General features: G+C 33.5%; 1 pseudogene across 1 annotated transcript in view; it reads right to left on the reverse strand.

The window, feature by feature from the left end:
- Positions 1–16841, reverse strand: part of LOC308395024 (F-BAR and double SH3 domains protein 2-like) — a 55203-nt pseudogene extending 38362 nt beyond the window's left edge. Inside the window, exons 1-2 of the transcript in view lie at positions 16809–16841; positions 15495–15629 (exon numbers count right to left, since the gene is read on the reverse strand). The product of the transcript in view is annotated as an F-BAR and double SH3 domains protein 2-like (transcript). The remainder of the gene's footprint in view (positions 1–15494; positions 15630–16808) is intronic.
- Between the last annotated feature and the right edge of the window lie 5540 nt (positions 16842–22381).

A 22381-nucleotide genomic window follows, 5' to 3' on the forward strand; every position in this document is an offset into this window, starting at 1 on the left:
GACTTCAGTGCAAGAAAGTTACTTAACAGCAATTGAAGACATACATACAGACATAAACATTATAAGACATAAAAACAAGTCAAAGATATTTGCAACAAACAGACCTCAGTGCAAGAAAGTTACTTAACAGCAATTGAAGACATACATACAGACATAAACATTATAAGACATAAAAGCAAGTCAAAGATATTTGCAACAAACAGACCTCAGTGCAAGAAAGTTACTTAACAGCAATTGAAGACATACATACAGACATAAACATTACAAGACATAAAAACAAGTCAAAGATATTTGCAACAAACAGACCTCAGTGCAAGAAAGTTACTTAACAGCAATTGAAGACATACATACAGACATAAACATTATAAGACATAAAAACAAGTCAAAGATATTTGCAACAAACAGACCTCAGTGCAAGAAAGTTACTTACCAGCAATACAACACATAAGTACAAATATAAACATTATAAGACATAAAAACAGGTCAATTATATTTGCAACAAACAGACCTCAGTGCAAGAAAGTTACTTAACAGCAATTGAAGACATACATACAGACATAAACATTATAAGAGATAAAAACAAGTCAAAGATATTTGCAACAAACAGACCTCAGTGCAAGAAAGTTACTTAACAGCAATTGAAGACATACATACAGACATAAACATTATAAGACATAAAAACAAGTCAAAGATATTTGCAACAAACAGACCTCAGTGCAAGAAAGTTACTTACCAGCAATACAACACATAAGTACAAATATAAACATTATAAGACATAAAAACAGGTCAAAGATATTTGCAAGAAACAGACCTCAGTGCAAGAAAGTTACTTAACAGCAATACAAGACATAAATACACATTTAACAGCAATACCAGACATAAATACACACATAAACATTATAAGACATAAAAGCAAGTCAAAGATATTTGCAACAAACAGACCTCAGTGCAAGAAAGTTACTTAACAGCAATTGAAGACATACATACAGACATAAACATTATAAGACATAAAAACAGGTCAAAGATATTTGCAATAAACAGACCTTAGTGCAAGAAAGTTACTTACCAGCAATACAAGACATAAGTACAAATATAAACATTATAAGACATAAAAAAAGGTCAAAGATATTTGCAACAAACAGACCTCAGTGCAAGAAAGTTACTTACCAACAATACAAGACATAAATACACACATAAACATTATAAGACATAAAAACAAGTCAAAGATATTTGCAATAAACAGACCTCAGTGAAAGAAAGTTACTTACCAGCAATGCAACACATAAGTACAAATATAAACATTATAAGACATAAAAACAGGTCAAAGATATTTGCAACAAACAGACCTCAGTGCAAGAAAGTTACTTAACAGCAATTGAAGACATACATACAGACATAAACATTATAAGACATAAAAACAAGTCAAAGATATTTGCAATAAACAGACCTCAGTGAAAGAAAGTTACTTACCAGCAATGCAACACATAAGTACAAATATAAACATTATAAGACATAAAAACAGGTCAAAGATATTTGCAACAAACAGACCTCAGTGCAAGAAAGTTACTTAACAGCAATTGAAGACATACATACACACATAAACATTAAAAGACATAAAAACAAGTCAAAGATATTTGCAACAAACAGACCTCAGTGCAAGAAAGTTACTTACCAGCAATGCAACACATAAGTACAAATATAAACATTAGAAGACATAAAAACAGGTCAAAGATATTTGCAATAAACAGACCTCAGTGCAAGAAAGTTACTTACCAGCAATACAAGACATAAATACACATTTAACAGCAATACCAGACATAAATACACACATAAACATTATAAGACATAAAAACAAGTCAAAGATATTTGCAATAAACAGACCTCAGTGCAAGAAAGTTACTTACCAGCAATACAAGACATAAATACACACATAAACATTATAAGACATAAAAGCAAGTCAAAGATATTTGCAACAAACAGACCTCAGTGCAAGAAAGTTACTTACCAGCAATGCAACACATAAGTACAAATATAAACATTATAAGACATAAAAACAGGTCAAAGATATTTGCAACAAACAGACCTCAGTGCAAGAAAGTTACTTACCAGCAATGCAACACATAAGTACAAATATAAACATTAAAAGACATAAAAACAAGTCAAAGATATTCGCAATAAACAGACCTCAGTGCAAGAAAGTTACTTACCAGCAATACAAGACATAAATACACGTTTAACAGCAATACCAGACATAAATACACACATAAACATTATAAGACATAAAAGCAAGTCAAAGATATTTGCAACAAACAGACCTCAGTGCAAGAAAGTTACTTAACAGCAATTGAAGACATACATACAGACATAAACATTATAAGACATAAAAACAAGTCAAAGATATTTGCAACAAACAGACCTCAGTGCAAGAAAGTTACTTAACAGCAATTGAAGACATACATACAGACATAAACATTATAAGACATAAAAGCAAGTCAAAGATATTTGCAACAAACAGACCTCAGTGCAAGAAAGTTACTTAACAGCAATTGAAGACATACATACAGACATAAACATTATAAGACATAAAAGCAAGTCAAAGATATTTGCAACAAACAGACCTCAGTGCAAGAAAGTTACTTAACAGCAATTGAAGACATACATACAGACATAAACATTACAAGACATAAAAACAAGTCAAAGATATTTGCAACAAACAGACCTCAGTGCAAGAAAGTTACTTAACAGCAATTGAAGACATACATACAGACATAAACATTATAAGACATAAAAACAAGTCAAAGATATTTGCAACAAACAGACCTCAGTGCAAGAAAGTTACTTACCAGCAATACAAGACATAAATACACACATAAACATTACAAGACATAAAAACAAGTCAAAGATATTTGCAACAAACAGACCTCAGTGCAAGAAAGTTACTTAACAGCAATTGAAGACATACATACACACATAAACATTAAAAGACATAAAAACAAGTCAAAGATATTTGCAACAAACAGACCTCAGTGCAAGAAAGTTACTTACCAGCAATGCAACACATAAGTACAAATATAAACATTATAAGACATAAAAACAGGTCAAAGATATTTGCAACAAACAGACCTCAGTGCAAGAAAGTTACTTAACAGCAATTGAAGACATACATACACACACACATAAACATTAAAAGACATAAAAACAAGGCAAAGATATTTGCAATAAACAGACCTCAGTGCAAGAAAGTTACTTACCAGCAATACAAGACATAAATACACGTTTAACAGCAATACCAGACATAAATACACACATAAACATTATAAGACATAAAAGCAAGTCAAAGATATTTGCAACAAACAGACCTCAGTGCAAGAAAGTTACTTAACAGCAATTGAAGACATACATACAGACATAAACATTATAAGACATAAAAGCAAGTCAAAGATATTTGCAACAAACAGACCTCAGTGCAAGAAAGTTACTTAACAGCAATTGAAGACATACATACAGACATAAACATTACAAGACATAAAAACAAGTCAAAGATATTTGCAACAAACAGACCTCAGTGCAAGAAAGTTACTTAACAGCAATTGAAGACATACATACAGACATAAACATTATAAGACATAAAAACAAGTCAAAGATATTTGCAACAAACAGACCTCAGTGCAAGAAAGTTACTTACCAGCAATACAACACATAAGTACAAATATAAACATTATAAGACATAAAAACAGGTCAATTATATTTGCAACAAACAGACCTCAGTGCAAGAAAGTTACTTAACAGCAATACCAGACATAAATACACACATAAACATTATAAGACATAAAAGCAAGTCAAAGATATTTGCAACAAACAGACTTCAGTGCAAGAAAGTTACTTAACAGCAATTGAAGACATACATACAGACATAAACATTATAAGACATAAAAACAAGTCAAAGATATTTGCAACAAACAGACCTCAGTGCAAGAAAGTTACTTACCAGCAATACAACACATAAGTACAAATATAAACATTATAAGACATAAAAACAGGTCAAAGATATTTGCAACAAACAGACCTCAGTGCAAGAAAGTTACTTAACAGCAATTGAAGACATACATACAGACATAAACATTATAAGAGATAAAAACAAGTCAAAGATATTTGCAACAAACAGACCTCAGTGCAAGAAAGTTACTTAACAGCAATTGAAGACATACATACAGACATAAACATTATAAGACATAAAAACAAGTCAAAGATATTTGCAACAAACAGACCTCAGTGCAAGAAAGTTACTTACCAGCAATACAACACATAAGTACAAATATAAACATTATAAGACATAAAAACAGGTCAAAGATATTTGCAAGAAACAGACCTCAGTGCAAGAAAGTTACTTAACAGCAATACAAGACATAAATACACATTTAACAGCAATACCAGACATAAATACACACATAAACATTATAAGACATAAAAGCAAGTCAAAGATATTTGCAACAAACAGACCTCAGTGCAAGAAAGTTACTTAACAGCAATTGAAGACATACATACAGACATAAACATTATAAGACATAAAAACAGGTCAAAGATATTTGCAATAAACAGACCTTAGTGCAAGAAAGTTACTTACCAGCAATACAAGACATAAGTACAAATATAAACATTATAAGACATAAAAAAAGGTCAAAGATATTTGCAACAAACAGACCTCAGTGCAAGAAAGTTAGTTAACAGCAATTGAAGACATACATACAGACATAAACATTATAAGACATAAACACAAGTCAAAGATATTTGCAATAAACAGACCTCAGTGCAAGAAAGTTACTTACCAGCAATCCAAGACATAAATACACACATAATCATTAGAAGACATAAATACACAAATAAACATTAGAAGACATAAAAAAAGGTCAAAGATATTTGCAACAAACAGACCTCAGTGCAAGAAAGTTACTTACCAGCAATACAAGACATAAGTACAAATATAAACATTATAAGACATAAAAACAGGTCAAAGATATTTGCAATAAACAGACCTCAGTGCAAGAAAGTTACTTACCAGCAATACAAGACAAAAGTACAAATATAAACATTATAAGACATTAAAAACAGGTCAAAGATATTTGCAATAAACAGACCTCAGTGCAAGAAAGTTACTTACCAGCAATACAAGACATAAGTACAAATATAAACATTATAAGACATAAAAACAAGTCAAAGATATTTGCAACAAACAGACCTCAGTGCAACAAAGTTACTTAAGAGCAATTGAAGACATACATACACACATAAACATTGAAAGACATAAAAACAAGTCAAAGATATACGCAATAAACAGACCTCAGTGCAAGAAAGTTACTTACCAGCAATAAAAGACATAAATACACACATAAACATTATAAGACATAAAAGCAAGTCAAAGATATTTCCAACAAACAGACCTCAGCGCAAGAAAGTTACTTACCAGCAATACAAGACATAAGTACAAATATAAACATTATAAGACATAAAAACAGGTCAAAGATATTTGCAATACACAGACCTCAGTGCAAGAAAGTTACTTACCAGCAATCGAAGACATACATACACACATAATCATTACAAGACATAAATACACACATAAACATTAGAAGACATAAAAACAAGTCAAAGATATTTGCAACAAGCAGACCTCAGTGCAAGAAAGTTACTTAAGAGCAATTGAAGACATACATACACACATAAACATTAAAAGACATAAAAACAAGTCAAAGATATTTGCAACAAACAGACCTCAGTGCAAGAAAGTTACTTACCAGCAATACAAGATATAAGTACAAATATAAACATTATAAGACATAAAAACAGGTCAAAGATATTTGCAATAAACAGACCTAAGTGCAAGAAAGTTACTTACCAGCAATGCAACACATAAGTACAAATATAAACATTATAAGACATAAAAACAGGTCAAAGATATTTGCAACAAACAGACCTCAGTGCAAGAAAGTTACTTAAGAGCAATTGAAGACATACATACACACATAAACATTGAAAGACATAAAAACAAGTCAAAGATATTCGCAATAAACAGACCTCAGTGCAAGAAAGTTACTTACCAGCAATACAAGACATAAATACACATTTAACAGCAATACCAGACATAAATACACACATAAACATTATAAGACATAAAAGCAAGTCAAAGATATTTGCAACAAACAGACCTCAGTGCAAGAAAGTTACTTAACAGCAATTGAAGACATAAGTACAAATATAAACATTATAAGACATAAAAACAGGTCAAAGATATTTGCAACAAACAGACCTCAGTGCAAGAAAGTTACTTAAGAGCAATTGAAGACATACATACACACATAAACATTGAAAGACATAAAAACAAGTCAAAGATATTTGCAATAAACAGACCTCAGTGCAAGAAAGTTACTTACCAGCAATACAAGACATAAGTACAAATATAAACATTATAAGACATAAAAACAGGTCAAAGATATTTGCAACAAACAGACCTCAGTGCAAGAAAGTTACTTAAGAGCAATTGAAGACATACATACACACATAAACATTGAAAGACATAAAAACAAGTCAAAGATATTCGCAATAAACAGACCTCAGTGCAAGAAAGTTACTTACCAGCAATACAAGACATAAGTACAAATATAAACATTATAAGACATGAAAACAGGTCAAAGATATTTGCAACAAACAGACCTCAGTGCAAGAAAGTTACTTAAGAGCAATTGAAGACATACATACACACATAAACATTAAAAGACATAAAAACAAGTCAAAGATATTTGCAATAAACAGACCTCAGTGCAAGAAAGTTACTTACCAGCAATACAAGACATACATACACACATAATCATTACCAGACATAAATACACACATAAACATTATAAGACATAAAAGCAAGTCAAAGATATTTGCAACAAACAGACCTCAGTGCAAGAAAGTTACTTAACAGCAATTGAAGACATAAGTACACATATAAACATTATAAGACATAAAAACAGGTCAAAGATATTTGCAACAAACAGACCTCAGTGCAAGAAAGTTACTTACCAGCAATACAAGACATACATACACACATAATCATTACAAGACATAAATACACACATAAACATTAGAAGACATAAAAAGAAGTCAAAGATATTTGCAACAAACAGACCTCAGTGCAAGAAAGTTACTTACCAGCAATACAAGACATAAATACACATTTAACAGCAATACCAGACATAAATACACACATAAACATTATAAGACATAAAAGCAAGTCAAAGATATTTGCAACAAACAGACCTCAGTGCAAGAAAGTTACTTAACAGCAATTGAAGACATAAGTACAAATATAAACATTATAAGACATAAAAACAGGTCAAAGATATTTGCAATAAACAGACCTAAGTGCAAGAAAGTTACTTACCAGCAATACAACACATAAGTACAAATATAAACATTATAAGACATAAAAACAGGTCAAAGACATTTGCAACAAACAGACCTCAGTGCAAGAAAGTTACTTACCAGCAATACAAGACATACATACACACATAATCATTACAAGACATAAATACACACATAAACATTAGAAGACATAAAAAGAAGTCAAAGATATTTGCAACAAACAGACCTCAGTGCAAGAAAGTTACTTAACAGCAATTGAAGACATACATACACACATAAACATTGAAAGACATAAAAACAAGTCAAAGATATTCGCAATAAACAGACCTCAGTGCAAGAAAGTTACTTACCAGCAATAAAAGACATAAATACACATTTAACAGCAATACCAGACATAAATACACACATAAACATTATAAGACATAAAAGCAAGTCAAAGATATTTGCAACAAACAGACCTCAGTGCAAGAAAGTTACTTAACAGCAATTGAAGACATAAGTACAAATATAAACATTATAAGACATAAAAACAGGTCAAAGATATTTGCAATAAACAGACCTAAGTGCAAGAAAGTTACTTAACAGCAATACAACACATAAGTACAAATATAAACATTATAAGACATAAAAACAGGTCACAGATATTTGCAACAAACAGACCTCAGTGCAAGAAAGTTACTTAAGAGCAATTGAAGACATACATACACACATAAACATTAAAAGACATAAAAACAAGTCAAAGATATTTGCAATAAACAGACCTCAGTGCAAGAAAGTTACTTACCAGCAATACAAGACATAAGTACAAATATAAACATTATAAGACATAAAAACAGGTCAAAGATATTTGCAACAAACAGACCTCAGTGCAAGAAAGTTACTTACCAGCAATACAAGATATAAGTACAAATATAAACATTATAAGACATAAAAACAGGTCAAAGATATTTGCAATAAACAGACCTAAGTGCAAGAAAGTTACTTACCAGCAATACAAGACATAAGTACAAATATAAACATTATAAGACATAAAAACAGGTCAAAGATATTTGCAACAAACAGACCTCAGTGCAAGAAAGTTACTTACCAGCAATACAAGATATAAGTACAAATATAAACATTATAAGACATAAAAACAGGTCAAAGATATTTGCAACAAACAGACCTCAGTGCAAGAAAGTTACTTACCAGCAATACAAGACATAAGTACAAATATAAACATTATAAGACATAAAAACAGGTCAAAGATATTTGCAACAAACAGACCTCAGTGCAAGAAAGTTACTTACCAGCAATACAAGACATAAGTACAAATATAAACATTATAAGACATAAAAACAGGTCAAAGATATTTGCAACAAACAGACCTCAGTGCAAGAAAGTTACTTACCAGCAATACAAGATATAAGTACAAATATAAACATTATAAGACATAAAAACAGGTCAAAGATATTTGCAACAAACAGACCTCAGTGCAAGAAAGTTACTTAACAGCAATTGAAGACATAAGTACAAATATAAACATTATAAGACATAAAAACAGGTCAAAGATATTTGCAACAAACAGACCTCAGTGCAAGAAAGTTACTTAAGAGCAATTGAAGACATACATACACACATAAACATTAAAAGACATAAAAACAAGTCAAAGATATTTGCAATAAACAGACCTCAGTGCAAGAAAGTTACTTACCAGCAATACAAGACATAAGTACAAATATAAACATTATAAGACATAAAAACAGGTCAAAGATATTTGCAACAAACAGACCTCAGTGCAAGAAAGTTACTTACCAGCAATACAAGACATAAGTACAAATATAAACATTATAAGACATAAAAACAGGTCAAAGATATTTGCAACAAACAGACCTCAGTGCAAGAAAGTTACTTAAGAGCAATTGAAGACATACATACACACATAAACATTAAAAGACATAAAAACAAGTCAAAGATATTTGCAATAAACAGACCTCAGTGCAAGAAAGTTACTTACCAGCAATACAAGACATACATACACACATAATCATTACCAGACATAAATACACACATAAACATTGTAAGACATAAAAGCAAGTCAAAGATATTTGCAACAAACAGACCTCAGTGCAAGAAAGTTACTTAACAGCAATTGAAGACATAAGTACAAATATAAACATTATAAGACATAAAAACAGGTCAAAGATATTTGCAACAAACAGACCTCAGTGCAAGAAAGTTACTTACCAGCAATACAAGACATACATACACACATAATCATTACAAGACATAAATACACACATAAACATTAGAAGACATAAAAAGAAGTCAAAGATATTTGCAACAAACAGACCTCAGTGCAAGAAAGTTACTTAACAGCAATTGAAGACATACATACACACATAAACATTGAAAGACATAAAAACAAGTCAAAGATATTCGCAATAAACAGACCTCAGTGCAAGAAAGTTACTTACCAGCAATACAAGACATAAATACACATTTAACAGCAATACCAGACATAAATACACACATAAACATTATAAGACATAAAAGCAAGTCAAAGATATTTGCAACAAACAGACCTCAGTGCAAGAAAGTTACTTAACAGCAATTGAAGACATAAGTACAAATATAAACATTATAAGACATAAAAACAGGTCAAAGATATTTGCAATAAACAGACCTAAGTGCAAGAAAGTTACTTACCAGCAATACAACACATAAGTACAAATATAAACATTATAAGACATAAAAACAGGTCAAAGATATTTGCAACAAACAGACCTCAGTGCAAGAAAGTTACTTACCAGCAATACAACACATAAGTACAAATATAAACATTATAAGACATAAAAACAGGTCAAAGATATTTGCAATAAACAGACCTAAGTGCAAGAAAGTTACTTAACAGCAATACAACACATAAGTACAAATATAAACATTATAAGACATAAAAACAGGTCACAGATATTTGCAACAAACAGACCTCAGTGCAAGAAAGTTACTTAAGAGCAATTGAAGACATACATACACACATAAACATTAAAAGACATAAAAACAAGTCAAAGATATTTGCAATAAACAGACCTCAGTGCAAGAAAGTTACTTACCAGCAATACAAGACATAAGTACAAATATAAACATTATAAGACATAAAAACAGGTCAAAGATATTTGCAACAAACAGACCTCAGTGCAAGAAAGTTACTTACCAGCAATACAAGACATACATACACAGATAATCATTACAAGACATAAATACACACATAAACATTATAAGACATAAAAACAGGTCAAAGATATTTGCAACAAACAGACCTCAGTGCAAGAAAGTTACTTACCAGCAATACAAGACATGAGTACAAATATAAACATTATAAGACATAAAAAAAGGGTCAAAGATATTTGCAATAAACAGACCTCAGTGCAAGAAAGTTACTTAACAGCAATACAAGACATAAGTACAAATATAAACATTATAAGACATAAAAACAGGTCAAAGATATTTGCAATAAACAGACCTCAGTGCAAGAAAGTTACTTAACAGCAATACAAGACATAAGTACAAATATAAACATTATAAGACATAAAAAAAGGGTCAAAGATATTTGCAATAAACAGACCTCAGTGCAAGAAAGTTACTCACGAGCAATGCAACACATAAGTACAAATATAAACATTATAAGACATAAAAGCAAGTCAAAGATATTTGCAACAAACAGACCTCAGTGCAAGAAAGTTACTTACCAGCAATTGAAGAAATACATACAGACATAAACATTATAAGACATAAAAACAAGGCAAAGATATTTGCGACAAACAGACCTCAGTGCAAGAAAGTTACTTACCAGCAATTGAAGACATAAATACACACATAAACATTATAAGACATAAAAGCAAGTCAAAGATATTTGCAACAAACAGACCTCAGTGCAAGAAAGTTACTTAACAGCAATTGAAGACATAAGTACAAATATAAACATTATAAGACATAAAAACAGGTCAAAGATATTTGCAATAAACAGACCTAAGTGCAAGAAAGTTACTTACCAGCAATACAACACATAAGTACAAATATAAACATTATAAGACATAAAAACAGGTCAAAGATATTTGCAATAAACAGACCTCAGTGCAAGAAAGTTACTTACCAGCAATACAAGACATACATACACACATAAACATTATAAGACATAAATAGACACATAAACATTAGAAGACATAAAAGCAAGTCAAAGATATTTGCAACAAACAGACCTCAGTGCAAGAGAGTTACTTACCAGCAATACAAGACATAAGTACACATTTAACAGCAATACCAGACATAAATACACACATAAACATTATAAGACATAAAAGCAAGTCAAAGATGTTTGCAACAAACAGACCTCAGTGCAAGAAAGTTACTTAACAGCAATTGAAGACATACATACAGACATAAACATTATAAGACATAAAAACAGGTCAAAGATATTTGCAACAAACAGACCTCAGTGCAAGAAAGTTACTTACCAGCAATACAAGACATAAGTACACATTTAACAGCAATACCAGACATAAATACACACATAAACATTATAAGACATAAAAACAGGTCAAAGATATTTGCAACAAACAGACCTCAGTGGAAGAAAGTTACTTAACAGCAATTGAAGACATACATACAGACATAAACATTATAAGACATAAAAACAAGTCAAAGATATTTGCAATAAACAGACCTCAGTGCAAGAAAGTTACTTACCAGCAATACAAGACATAAGTACAAATATAAACATTATAAGACATAAAAAAAGGGTCAAAGATATTTGCAATAAACAGACCTCAGTGCAAGAAAGTTACTCACGAGCAATGCAACACATAAGTACAAATATAAACATTATAAGACATAAAAACAGGTCAAAGATATTTGCAACAAACAGACCTCAGTGCAAGAAAGTTACTTACCAGCAATACAAGACATAAATACACACATAAACATTATAAAACATAAAAACAAGTCAAAGATATTTGCAACAAACAGACCTCAGTGCAAGAAAGTTACTTAACAGCAATTGAAGACATACATACAGACATAAACATTATAAGACATAAAAACAAGTCAAAGATATTTGCAACAAACAGACCTCAGTGCAAGAAAGTTACTTACCAGCAATACAAGATATAAGTACAAATATAAACATTATAAGACATAAAAACAGGTCAAAGATATTTGCAATAAACAGTCCTCAGTGCAAGAAAGTTACTTACCAGCAATACAAGACATAAGTACAAATATAAACATTATAAGACATAAAAACAGGTCAAAGATATTTGCAACAAACAGACCTCAGTGCAAGAAAGTTACTTACCAGCAATACAAGACATAAGTACAAATATAAACATTATAAGACATAAAAACAAGTCAAAGATATTTGCAACAAACAGACCTCAGTGCAAGAAAGTTACTTAACAGCAATTGAAGAAATACATACAGACATAAACATTATAAGACATAAAAACAAGGCAAAGATATTTGCGACAAACAGACCTCAGTGCAAGAAAGTTACTTAACAGCAATTGAAGACATACATACACACATAAACATTAAAAGACATAAAAACAAGTCAAAGATATTCGCAATGAACAGACCTCAGTGCAAGAAAGTTACTTACCAGCAATGCAACACATAAGTACAAATATAAACATTATAAGACATAAAAACAGGTCAAAGATATTTGCAACAGACAGACCTCAGTGCAAGAAAGTTACTTAACAGCAATTGAAGACATACATACAGACATAAACATTATAAGACATAAAAACAAGTCAAAGATATTTGCAACAAACAGACCTCAGTGCAAGAAAGTTACTTAACAGCAATTGAAGACATACATACAGACATAAACATTATAAGACATAAAAACAAGTCAAAGATATTTGCAATAAACAGACCTCAGTGCAAGAAAGTTACTTACCAGCAATACAAGACATAAATACACATTTAACAGCAATACCAGACATAAATACACACATAAACATTATAAGACATAAAAACAAGTCAAAGATATTTGCAATAAACAGACCTCAGTGAAAGAAAGTTACTTACCAGCAATGCAACACATAAGTACAAATATAAACATTATAAGACATAAAAACAGGTCAAAGATATTTGCAACAAACAGACCTCAGTGCAAGAAAGTTACTTAACAGCAATTGAAGACATACATACAGACATAAACATTATAAGACATAAAAACAAGTCAAAGATATTTGCAACAAACAGACCTCAGTGCAAGAAAGTTACTTACCAGCAATACAAGACATAAATACACACATAAACATTACAAGACATAAAAACAAGTCAAAGATATTTGCAACAAACAGACCTCAGTGCAAGAAAGTTACTTAACAGCAATTGAAGACATACATACACACATAAACATTACAAGACATAAAAACAAGTCAAAGATATACGCAATAAACAGACCTCAGTGCAAGAAAGTTACTTACCAGCAATAAAACACATAAATACACACATAAACATTATAAGACATAAAAGCAAGTCAAAGATATTTGCAATACACAGACCTCAGTGCAAGAAAGTTACTTACCAGCAATCCAAGACATACATACACACATAAACATTAGAAGACATAAAAACAAGTCAAAGATATTTGCAACAAGCAGACCTCAGTGCAAGAAAGTTACTTAAGAGCAATTGAAGACATACATACACACATAAACATTAAAAGACATAAAAACAAGTCAAAGATATTTGCAACAAACAGACCTCAGTGCAAGAAAGTTACTTACCAGCAATACAAGATATAAGTACAAATATAAACATTATAAGACATAAAAACAGGTCAAAGATATTTGCAATAAACAGACCTCAGTGCAAGAAAGTTACTTACCAGCAATACAAGACATAAGTACAAATATAAACATTATAAGACATAAAAAAAGGGTCAAAGATATTTGCAATAAACAGACCTCAGTGCAAGAAAGTTACTCACGAGCAATGCAACACATAAGTACAAATATAAACATTATAAGACATAAAAACAGGTCAAAGATATTTGCAACAAACAGACCTCAGTGCAAGAAAGTTACTTAACAGCAATTGAAGAAATACATACAGACATAAACATTACAAGACATAAAAACAAGTCAAAGATATTTGCAACAAACAGACCTCAGTGCAAGAAAGTTACTTACCAGCAATTGAAGACATAAATACACACATAAACATTACAAGACATAAAAACAAGTCAAAGATATTTGCAACAAACAGACCTCAGTGCAAGAAAGTTACTTACCAGCAATTGAAGACATAAATACACACATAAACATTACAAGACATAAAAACAAGTCAAAGATATTTGCAACAAACAGACCTCAGTGCAAGAAAGTTACTTAACAGCAATTGAAGACATACATACAGACATAAACATTACAAGACATAAAAACAAGTCAAAGATATTTGCGACAAACAGACCTCAGTACAAGAAAGTTACTTACCAGCAATTGAAGACATACATACACATTTAACAGCAATACAAGACATAAATACACATATAAACATTACAAGACATAAAAACAAGTCAAAGATATTTGCAACAAACAGACCTCAGTGCAAGAAAGTTACTTACCAGCAATACAAGACATAAATACACACATAAACATTACAAGACATAAAAACAAGTCAAAGATATTTGCCACAAACAGACCTCAGTACAAGAAAGTTACTTACCAGCAATTGAAGACATACATACACATTTAACAGCAATACAAGACATAAATACACATATAAACATTATAAGACATAAAAACAAGTCAAAGATACTTGCAATAAACAGACCTCAGTGCAAGAAAGTTACTTACCAGCAGTACAAGACATAAATACACATATAAACATTATAAGACATAAATACACACATAAACATTACAAGGCATAAAAACAAGTCAAAGATATTTGCAATAAACAGACCTCAAAGCAATAAAATGACTTTCCAGCATTGATTCCTCATTTTCAGGGAGGGTTTTTTCATCTTGCACTTCGCTGACACGCATCAGCATCCAGTTCTTTATGAGAAAAGGGGAAGACTGAGGGAGGGATATACTCACCGTCACCGACACGCTGGGCATCAGTTTCCTGTGCTTCATCAGAAGAGATGGCGTTCGGGAGACTGTCATCCAGGATCCTGATGACTTGAGGAAGGCCTTCTTCTGCAGGACGCTCAACCACATAGTCAAGACAGTCTGTAAGGAAACAAGTTTAAAATAACATTAGGAATGTAATAAACAGCCAGTGCTAAAGCAACAGACCTACATTTATTAGTTTGAGCAGATGATGACAGAAGAGCATTTTAGGCTACATTTATGTCAGACTGAGTGACACTTCGACTTTTTCATGTGAGATCAAAAGATGTCAACTAAGTTCACATCATTAAGTGAAGCATCCATTTTTAATAGAAGAGCACCAAACCTCCCCCAAGGCAGCTCACTCTGTGCACACTACACTTTTATGGTAACACTATTTTATTTTGTATACATTCATTTCTTTTTATTTGTCCTTTTTAAACCTTTATGCAAACACTACGTTGGAGTAGGTAATGGATAATAGGTACTCATTTGTAAATAACTGGACATAAATAGCTTGTTACATAAATATACTACAGGAAATGTATAACTAACTAGGCAGCTCATTCTCTTATTTATTTATTTATTTATTACGATTCTTTCATTAACAATGTAACACATTTTGAAACAGCATCAGAGGTTTAATGTACCAATTTCATGTCCTAAATGTTCCCAATACAAACAAAGGCAGTGGAACTCCAAGCACATATTTTTAAAATAAAACACAAAATAAAACACACACATAAAGGTTTAACTTCATGATTATTTTGACTATGCTTAATGTTTTCAATATTATTTTTATATTATTTTGTTTTGATTATTTTTTTTATCACTGCGTTATGTAGCTGGGAAAAAACGTTATAGTTTACCTAATGAAGCTTTTGATCCAGAGAAGAAAATGATGTCAGGAGCTACAGGGGATCTGGTGTGTTCACCTGCATGTTCTATCATTGTGACAAAATGCTGTTACCATAGAAACTGATTTTATTTTTATTCTTTTTTTGGGGAGTATTTTACTAATCTTTGTCCATTAAGCTAGTTTAACCATTTTATTGGGGGGCAGTGTCAAATTTGAAGCCTTCAATCAAAGTAACACCTTTTTTCACATTCATAGGCCAGTCGGTAATAAATTCTACAGCTGTCCCGCAAAATTTAAAGCATACAAACTATTTACCGGGAAAAATCTTGGAATACACATATTTTGATCACATTAAAAATTTGATATTCACACTGGAACTTGTTAAATTATTATAGTTGTCTAGTGACTCTTAAAATAATTGAAGAATCTTTGAAACGTACCAGCCAGGTGACTTTCAATGAGTCCGGATCCATGATGAGCCAGCCAGCTTTGCTGTTATGACGAAACACAAGTACAAACGACTCAGAAGTCGTTTGTACTGTCGCTTTCTAGTAAATTCCGCTTTCTGTAGAAATATTCTCCAAAAGTTATCTTTCCACAAGCTGAGTTTGGAGCAGGTCAAGACAAGTTCACGAGCCAGCACAAAAGAACGAATGGAACGTTGTGGAAGTGCATTTAAACACTCGCCTTGGTTACGGTTGCCAACTGCGTGTGCACGTAATAAAACTATAAGAATGGAGCTCACTGCAATGTAATTTACAGTTAATTTATGGTCATTTATAGTTACTGCCTTATCACCCTTTATGTGGGATGTAATATAAGCACGTAGGTATAGGTATATCCAGAAATAAACATAGATATTAGAAAGCAGCAAATCCGTAACTGAGATGTTTGCTTGAGTGAATAACATTAGCATATAGCTCATGGTAATATTACATCTTCACATTTTTCTTATCGAAGCTAACAATAACTTAGCGTTCTCGCTACTCACCATGCTGTAAAACAGGTATATGTTAGCAATGACAACATTTAACAGATATTAAAATGCTAGCCGCGCTAATTAGCCTTAGGATTGCTTGAGGTCTTGTTTTCAGCTCTAGTGGTCATAAGCGAACTTAGGCCTGTGCCAACCTTGAGCACGAACATCAATCTTGTAAAGCTCACTATTAAACTGACAAAAAGCCTTAGAGCCTAGAAACTATGATACTTACAACTCTGCTATGTTTGTGTCATAGCATATAGCAAGACCCCATAACGATAACTGACCTTTGACCTCTTCTCAAGATTAATCTTCAGGTCAAAGAGATAATGCTATATACAGCTATTTTAACACTATGTTTCTTACTGCCATTGTCTGACATAATATCCTTGAATCTTTTTCTAATTCAACACTTAATATAAACACTGTATGTTTATTTAAAAATTAAGAATTAAAAACGCTCCTTGTAATGCCAACTTTTGTTTTCAAATGTAAATAAAGTATATCAACTAACATACTGGACACTGTTCTGCTGAACAACACACATATTACGAATATTGTAGCTGGTGTTTTTTAGTAATTTATTATTTTATTTGTCATACAATTTAAAACTTTAATAACCTTTTCAATAAAACAAAGTATCAGATGTAATTATTCTGAAACTAAGTCTAAGCTTCCCATAACTTTTTATTGCAAGTTACATTACTGACATAATAAACATAAAATGTTTGTATTGTTCATCCACAAGTGCAGTCTCTGGCTCAAACAACACAGAAGCTTGGTGTGTTTGTTTCTCAGTCCAGGCATTACTGCTTGAATGCCTGTCATGAATTTAGGTAATTCAAATGCAATTGCCTAAAGAAAGTCTTTTACATTGTCCCAACTTCCCTTAAGCTGTACTGGGCTGGAGATGCAATGAAAGTAAAGAAGAGAAAACAATGTACAACGAGGGAAAAAAATAACCAACTATATACATGGTGTATGCGTAAGAAACATTGAAACAGAAACATTGTGGGTGTATACAAGGGCAGTTATATAATAAAATAAATAGGGGTGAAATGGTAAATGGTCTGTATTTGTATAGCGCTTTTCTAGTCCCTAAGGACCCCAAAACACTGTACATCCAGTCATCCACCCATTCACACACTGGTGATGGCAAGCTACATTGTAGCCACAGCCACCCTGGGACGCACTGACAGAGGCGAGGCTGCCGGACACTGGCGCCACCGGGCCTTCTGACCACCACCAGTAGGCAACAGGTGAAGTGTCTTGCCCAAGGACACGACGACCGAGCCTGTCTAAGCCAGGTCTCGAACCGGCAACCTTCCGATTACAAGGCGACCTCCCAACTCTTGAGCCACGATCGCTGGCTGGATGGAGGGGCTATGGTTGTTTAGGGTGGTAATACCACTGAGATACCACTGAGACCAAAATATTGCACAGGACCATAAATATTGCACACACTAGAGATATGGCACATGAGCCTAAAATATTGCACAAAACATGGAAAGACTGAGATATTGCACATAGCTAATCAATAGCAGCATCACAGTGGATGAACTGGGGAAGTCAGTTCATACTTTTAGTTTGCATTAAGAGTTCTGACAGCACATGGGAAGAAGCTGTTCTTATTTTCTTCAATCAGTAATGAATAGTAAGATGTTCTAGCTTTATGGAGGGCTTTTTTAATAAAGCAGGCTAAATGATGATCTACTACATTTTTGCACACCATTTCATCTCCAGCTTACGAGTTATCTGTTAAATGTTCCGTTTCTATGTCGTATGTTAAAACAAGATCTAGAGTGTGATTAAAGTGGTGGGGGGGCTTATTTTACTTTTTGAGAGAAGCCAGTTGAGTCTGATAACAGATTACACGCTGTCATTTTGAGCAATACAAATAATAAAACATTTTAACTGTCAGATAATTTCAAATGCAACAAACATCAGTATCATTATTTCATATTCTGTATAGTTTTTCATATTTATATCCTGTTCATAGCTTGTACTCACTACAGCCTGTACATACTTATAGTTATAGAATATTCACAACATACTTCATACCGTGTACATTATAACATACCATAATAGACCCATTTCTGTAATATACTTACATATCTATCCATCCATCCATCCATTCGCTTATCCTTTTCAGGGTCGCGGGAGGCGCTGGAGCCTATCCCAGCTGTCATAGGGCGAAAGGCGGGGTACAACCTGGACAGGTCGCCAGTCTGTCGCAGGGCCAACACACAGGGACAGACAACCATTCACACCTAGTGGCAATTTGAATTATCCAATTAACCTATCCCCACAAGCTGCATGTCTTTGGACAGTGGGAGGAAGCCGGAGTACCCGGAGAGAACCCACGCAAACACGGGGAGAACATGCAAACTCCACACAGAAAGACCCCAGCCTGATGTTGGAATTGAACTCAGGACCTTCTTGCTGTGCGGCAACAGTGCTAACCACCGTGCCACCGTGCTGCCTCTTTTTTTTTTTTACCCATTCACACACACATTCACACACTGGTGATGGCAAGCTACATTGTAGCCACATATCTATATTATTGCTATTATATATTGTAATATATCTATATCACTAAAGCACTTCTGGATGGATGCAAACTGCATTTCGTTGCCCTGTACCTGTGCATGTGCAATGACAATAAAGTTGAATTCTAATTCTAATTCTAATTCTAAACACGAGCCCCACCCCCCACCCCCATCCCTATGTGATTGTGGAATATATATGCAGATGATGTTGTTTTGGTCCTGTCAAATCCTGAGCGATCTGTTCCTGTACTATTAGATCTGGTGAGGTTGTTTGTTATACAATTAACTGGTAGAAGATTGAGTTTGTGGCTTTAACTGCAAACCTGGATGTTGATTTCTTGAAAACTTTGCTTTTTAAAATTACAGACAGTAATAATTAAATGCACTTAAGAACAGGACGCAGCAACACTACATATGAGCGGGTGGAGGGAGGTTTGGGGTCTTCACTCACCCCCGTTCTGTTAACCGTCTGGGCAGGGGGACTGGGAGGAGGTGCTGGCCGTCAGATTGGGGTCTGGGATGCGGGGCCTCCCTGCTGCTGCAGATAAGGAGGCGGTTTGCTTTCCTCCACCCCAGAGAGAAGGGTTACATCTCCTGGGTCCGGGTCCGGTTTGCCCCTCTGAGGGCGGGGGTACCTGGACCTGAGATATAGAGTTAGACTCTTTGTGTCTGTCTCCACGTCGGGTGAGTTTGTGTATATGGGGGTGGGAATGCACCGTCTGTGTTTATATGTCAGCTTGGGTCTTAGACTCCACCTCTCTGGGAACATCTCAGGCTCTCCGAGGTTTGGAGGCCTATCTCCCCTCACTGCACTCCCTGCCAGTGGCTGATGCCCTCAGACGTTGGTGTGTTGGTGGTTCTTGGTGTCTGGGGCTGAGCGCTCATGTATGTGCCGACTCACTCCTGGTGGCCAACTGGCAGGGCCTGGTGCCCGTGGCCCGGCTGGGCCCCTTCCGGGAGGTGGGGTGCACTCAGGCCTCTAGCCTCTGGGCCTGAGGCCCAATTCTCTCTGGCACAGCTGGCTGCCGGCAGATCCCGCGGGCACGCCACTGCAACTCCCTCTGGCCTCTGCTCTGTGGCTGCTGGGTGACCTCTCGTTTAGGGCTCTCCTCAGCTCTTCCCAGGAGGGTGGCACGGTTGCACCCCTGGTGGTCCTCCTTGGGTCCTCGTATTCTGGGGCCTCTGAATGTCTGGGGGCTCCCCACACTCCCTAGCAGATCGTTACATGGAGAAACCTTTTGAATAGACTGTAAAATATTCATTAAGTTAAATGGAACACCAGAGCAGGCTAAGGTTCTAGTCATCAAAGAGATGACTGAACTAGAAAAATATAACTGATAAATGCAAAGCAGTGCTAAATATGATGTGACCGTCCAAGTGCACAACCAACGCAGATGTCTGACAATTTTCAACTAACAACTCATATAGATATTGAAAATAAGACATTGATGTATGACAGCAACATAGATCCTGATTGTAATTTCTTTAACAATAAGACAAATGAATGCAATTATTATACAAATGAGCAACTTAAAAAGGAATTCAAGGTAGAACAGGGTATAACAATGGTTCACTTTAATAGTCGAAGCTTATATGCAAACTTTCAATCCATCAAAGACTACATAACACAGTTTGAACAGCCATTCAATGTGATAGCCATATCGGAGACCTGGATAACTCCTGGAAAAGAAGAAGACTTTAAAATAAATGGATATGAATTCCTTCATGTAGACAGGATCAACAAGAAAGGAGGTGGGGTGGCACTTTACATTGATAAAAACCTAAAGTACAAAAGAATGGGAAGAATGACAACTGTTATTGATGGAGTGATGGAATGTTTATCAGTGGAAATAATTATAGAAAAAAGGAAAAACCTAATTGTCAGTTGTATATATAGAACACCAGGATCTAAGATTGAGATATTTAAGGATAATATGGAGGACTTATTTACAAATATAAATCAGAAAAGAATGTTTATTTGTGGGGACTTTAATATTGACTTATTGAATCCAAATCATAATAAGAGTACAGAAGAATTTATTGATTCCATGTACAGCATCGGTTTATTTCCACTGATAACAAGACCGACCAGAATAACATCTCATTGTGCAACTCTATTAGATAATATATTTACAAATATAATAGAAGGAAAGATAACAAGTGGGCTGTTAATCAATGATATAAGTGACCATTTACCAGTCTTTGCATCGTATAATTGCCATTATAAAGTGAACAACGATGGACATAAGATTATTTACAAAAGAATAAGAACAGAGAAGACCTTAAATTGTCTTAGAAATGAACTTTTAAAGCAAGATTGGAATATTGTATATGAACAAACAGAAGTTAATAAAGCTTACGAAGGATTTTTAAGAACATTTAACACATTACTTGATAAAAACTGCCCAGTAATTGAAATCAATAGGAAACACAACTATGCAGGAAGACCATGGATGACAAAAGGACTACAAAATGCCAGCAAAAA

The sequence above is a fragment of the Rhamphochromis sp. 'chilingali' genome (genome assembly GCF_963969265.1).
Source record: "Rhamphochromis sp. 'chilingali' genome assembly, chromosome: 4".
In the NCBI taxonomy this organism is placed as follows: Eukaryota; Metazoa; Chordata; class Actinopteri; order Cichliformes; family Cichlidae; genus Rhamphochromis; species Rhamphochromis sp. 'chilingali'.